Here is a 5,308-nt window from a genome sequence, read left to right as displayed (position 1 = left end):
GGATTTGTCTATCAAGTCTTCCACTTTGGTTCGCAGCAACTATTAGTTGTGGGTGAGATCAGCTAGGGAATCAAGTGTGTAGTATCCTGCTGGGATCAGAGACGTAAGGAGCGTAACTGTACCTTGAATCAATGTGAGATTGATTAGGGTTCAACTACAGTCCAGTCTGAAGTTAATTGGTAGTAGCACTACACCAAATTTAGTGTTTCGCAACGGTAAATGGAAGATGCAAAACGGGGTCGCAACAGTTTACCTCTGTTATGAAAATCGATGTTGCAATATTTCGCAACGGCTATACATCATTGGGAATTTTTGGTTGCAACTGCTTTAATCTATTGCAACGCCAAAATTTCGCAACTGTTTACATCTGTTGCGAAATTATATGGTCGCAAAGCGTATAAAGTTGCGAAACGGCAATTACGTAACAGCTTATTGTAATTGCGATCTTTTTGCAACAACAAAAAAATAGTGGTTTTGACTGGTCAAAACCGCATTTTGACCGGTCAAAACCGCGTTTGACCGGTCAAAACCAGGGCAATATTAGAGTCCTGTAACAAAATTAAGTTTCTCATGTTCATTTGGAAATCAAAATCAGGTTTTCACCGGGTTAAACAAAGTCAGAATCAGGTTTTTAATCCAACAAACTATCAAAAAAGTATTTTTCTTAGAGTTAATTCACCATGACAGTTGATGATTAACTCCATATACCCCAAAAACAAGAAACACACCACGGAAGTATCAAGCATACTCATCATTTTTCAGATAACTAAAAATGAAGAACCTAGAAACGTTCTTAATTTCTAAGGACATACAAATTTTTTGTGTAGTATCAAAAGATTGACAAGTATACTCATCATTTTTCAGATAACTAAAATGAAGAACCTTGAACTTTGCTGAGGAGATCATGGCAATCATCAGTTGAAGCATCTATGCTTGAAGCCATTTGCTCCTCTCCTCAACACCTACACGTGAAAAATTCAAAACTATGCCCTCATATGCATAAACCCAAAACGACAATTAACTAAATGATTCGCTCCTAGATAATAAACGAATGATATAGTCTGCATCATTGCAAGTGAAACAGACTATAAACTATTGATACCATTAATCCGGTATAGTATACATTAGTGTAGGTGAGACAGACAAACAAACATTAACATTACCTCTACCAGAAAAATAAATCGACATAACATAACACGGATATTTCTACCAGCTAATCTCCCAACTCTAAATAGTTAACATGCTAGGATTGGTGGAACTTACAATTTCTATGCAGATGAGAAACTATGTTTGAGACTTCTCGAAAAATGAACCTTTCTTTTCAGCCCAGTCTTCCATGAACCTTGCAGCGGCACATTCTGGTCGGTTTACAAATCCCTGTACCTATAAAAGAAAGATACAAGTGAGGTTAGCCGTAAGGTTAGACCAAAGAAAGCATTATTAGTGAAATCAGCAAATAGGCTAGTATCAAGACTAAAAGATGTCATGAAATTAAACCTACAATAAGGTTAGAAACCTGAATGTGTTAGTTTGGCTGAACAACTTTGCCAAAAGTTAAAAGGTAAAGGTAAGAGAAACACCATAATATTAATCGAGGCATTTGTTATCGTTATCCTTTTATTGTATTTTCTCAAACACTAGCTTGCAAACCAAAGCCAAATTACCTTGCAAGCTTCTTAGTTACACAAAAATTAACTAATTGGTGAAAATACAAAGTTGTTAGTGCAAAGTCTTGAAAGTATACCAGGAAGGATATCATAGGCTGCAGCAGTTAAAATTTATAGACATGATATGCGATTGGATGCCAGGAACAAAACAACACTAGATAAGATTACCTTGTCTTAAGTCTCTCGAGCACTTTAATTGTCACTATTTGTGAGGTCTTACAAGCATCAAAATTAACAAAAACTACCCTCTTCCCCTTGGGCTCTGCAACAATAAAAGTACGAGCCCTCAACCTGGAGTGAACTCCAGAAGTAACATGTTCCATATTCGCATATCCCATCATGTTAACATCTGCTTCAGATGTTATTGCACGGCTTCCGTCCACCACCATAATGATGAGAGGAAATCGCCGTACTTCCTTCTCTAACTGACACTAAAAGTTGTCACTATTCACTATATATCCTCGAGATTATCCTTCAAACAAAGAACACAAGAAGAAATAACATTGACACTTTACAGTCAGCATAGTAAAAGTCGTCACGAATTCCAGTTCACAAAATTCACGAACCATTTTCGGACATTAATCCTATAAAAAGAATACCAACAATTTTTGTAATGTAGTTCAAGTATAATGTGGTTCTAATCCGAGAGAAGTCGATAAATAAAAGTAAATCAGCACAGATATGGTTTTTTATAGAGGAATCCTAACAAGCATTTTACAGAACACATACAAAATCTCATTTAATAAATTCTAAGTATTCAATTCAACAAAAATTATATCATAATCAATCAGAAATGCAAGAAATTAAATTAGGGGAAAACATACGAGTACCTTGTATGAAAGAATTGTTGGTGTGTACAGAAATGGAGGTTTTAAGAAAAGAGAAAACTAATCTGCCATAACAGCAAATTACATCAGGAATGACCGTCGCTCTCGCATCTTATTAACAAGATCCACAATCTTCTTTTCCGGTTTTACAAACCTGTTACTGATCTGGCAAACGACGGGAAAACCATGAAAATGAGAATCTTCACTTGCACATACAACATATTTTCCATCTATAAAAGATGTTGCTATTTGGCTATTGGTGTTTCTGAATCCTGTAATAACATCTAAACATTAGATTTACATAGACACATCCCAAATATAATTAAAGCATTAACTTTTAAGATTCATGGTCGGTAAAAATATCCATCTTCTAGAATTGCAAGAAACCTTTTATTGTATACCTCTAAACTTATGAATGACATCAGAGCCATCCAAAATCCTTTTCTGATGGATTAGCCTTTATTAAATAGTTATCTACAAAACAGTTGTCTAAAATATCAGCACTACTCCATGCCAAAAGCAGAGGCACCATAAAATCTGAAACAGGTTAGATTCTCCAAGACGGGAAAAGAAAATTAACTTGATCAAGATGTTAAAATTTGTAACTGGTATATTAGTGATTGAAGTTGACAAATATCTTGTAAGAAGATGGAACTATTTCTAACATAGTTGCTCTCTGGTGATGGAAGAAAGTGAAAGATAGCATGCCTGCGTCACTGAACAAAGTCATTGGCAACTAGATAAACTTGGACAGATGCATGCCATGCTTCAGATGTTCCCTTCACTTAGAACTAAACAGAAAGATACGAATGGCAATTAAAGAGTTTCACCAGAAGACAAGTACATTAACAATTGCTACAGAAGATGCCAACAGAGACAAAATCATGAAGATTCTCTGCTAGTTTAAGTTCATAATAAAGCTGTAAAGATGAAGCATATCACTTCAAGGCAGAGATACTATTTGCACTTCATGAAAAATGAAAGCAGGACTTTGAACAACTGGTAAACAATAGACAGATACTCGAAATAATATTAGGTGGTTTCTTACTAGCCAAAGTCCTCAGAGAACGTTCTGCTACTTGATGTTGGGCTTCCTTCCTCGTCTTCCCAATTCCCTCACCTACTTTTCCACGCTGAACCAAACCCATAAGAACACAGAAGTACAATATATTTAAGACACCAACCAGGAGGCATTTATGTAATATAGTATCCTTTTTAATTACCTTCGATCCGCAGTTGATTGCAATATCTTGTAAAACTTTAGCAGGGGTGTCTGGATATTGTGAAGTACCTCGTCCAGATTCAGTCTGAAGATTCTTGCTGCTCGGAGCTAACTGACCAAGAGGCATCTCTTCATCTCTAGAACTAGGAGACAACTTATTGTTTGAAGCTGATCTACCCAGTGGGTCTCCTCAGCTACAACAAGAAGGTATTGAATTATATATAGAGCTCCCAACAAACTAGTAACCCCACCTCATAAGACAGACAAGCACGGTGAAGAGCAATCTTCTTAGCAAACTGAGTCATCTTCTTCTTCATCACCACCACCACACCATCATCGTCAGGAATCACAATAAATACCAGTTTAAGTAACCTGCAACCCTAATCAATAAAAACAATACTTCAATCGAAACTATTACTAAAAAAATCAAGAGCTTGAAAACTTACCCTAACCCTAATATTAAAATTTAAATTTCTGAAATTAAAGATGATGAAGAAGATTGAGTCATAGATAATTACCCAATTAATCGCGAAAAGGATTTTATCATTGACAATACAGACTACCAATGAATCGATTCTTTGCTTGAAGATATTAGGTTCTTCTTCACCACCACCAGTGCTAGAATCGAAACACAAATCGATTTGTTCAGAAATGTAACAAAAACTGTAAATCTGCTATACGAGAATAGTGAGTTTCAGATATAAAAATTGTTTGCGTGGTTCGACTTGTTCAGCAGCAGGAACATCAAATCTGTTTAAAGCAAATCTAGGGTTAGGGGTTAGATATTGGTTTTTTAATCGAGAAGATGCAGAACAGTGATGAAAAACATAGGTTTTCATTTGAACAATTTCAGAACTTTCTCCAAAAAAGGGAAAAGGATTTGGGGTTTCCTTAGGGTTCACAGGAGGAACGAGAAAGAGAAGAGAATGAGATAGAGAATGAATGGAATGATCGAGATTCGATAATAATAGAGATAAGAGAACCGAGTCAGACTCCGGAGTATCCGAGTGAGCTGAATAGGGAGTCAGTTTCAAAGTGTAGGCAGCCACACTAGTTCTTCGCACGTGTACAACTGGGTTTAGTTGCGAATCGCAACTATTAACAGTTGCGAATTGCAACTATTAACAGTTGCGAGTTTCGTAACTGTGATAACTGTTGCGGATTTTTTGCAATAACAATTAGCAACTGAAAATTGGCAACAGCTACAAAGCTGTTGCTAATCTGAGTTGCTAAACCCCATATTTGGTTTAGTGGCTAGAGTCTGTAGCGGCTTAATACAGTGGGGTGTTCAATATGGACTAGGTCCCGTGGTTTTTCTGCATTTGTTGTTTCCTCGTTAACAAAATTCTGGTGTCTGTGTTATTTCTTTTCCGCATTATATTTTGTTATATAATTGAAAATTCACAGGTTGTGCGTTTATATCAATCAATTAGAATATCCAATCATTGGTTGTTGATTTACATTGATTGACACTTGAACATTGGTCTTTGGTACCGTTCAAGTTGTTCCACATAATAATCAGGCTCTCGGATTTCTATCTGTTTGATTTGATGATTACGTTGTGAAAAGAGATGTTAAACTCTTTGATATAC

The 5,308-nt window shown here is 36.1% G+C and overlaps 1 long non-coding RNA gene across 2 annotated transcripts; it reads right to left on the bottom strand.

Moving 5' to 3' along the window:
- Positions 1 to 826: 826 nt before the first annotated feature.
- On the bottom strand, positions 827 to 4,630 carry LOC113306676. Of its 2 annotated transcripts, XR_003338779.1 has the most exons (7): positions 4,235 to 4,630; positions 2,896 to 4,096; positions 2,649 to 2,766; positions 2,498 to 2,559; positions 1,836 to 2,139; positions 1,264 to 1,383; positions 827 to 962 (listed from the first exon to the last, which is right to left on the bottom strand). It is a non-coding gene; the product is annotated as an uncharacterized LOC113306676 (long non-coding RNA). The 2 variants fall into 2 exon arrangements; XR_003338778.1 differs by having other exon boundaries at positions 2,498 to 2,766.
- Positions 4,631 to 5,308: the final 678 nt, after the last annotated feature.

Source organism: Papaver somniferum, chromosome 8, assembly GCF_003573695.1.
Source record: "Papaver somniferum cultivar HN1 chromosome 8, ASM357369v1, whole genome shotgun sequence".
Lineage (NCBI taxonomy): Eukaryota > Viridiplantae > Streptophyta > Magnoliopsida > Ranunculales > Papaveraceae > Papaver > Papaver somniferum.
Note: the sequence above shows the minus strand (reverse complement) of the source record. Positions and strands in the feature narration are given on the sequence as shown.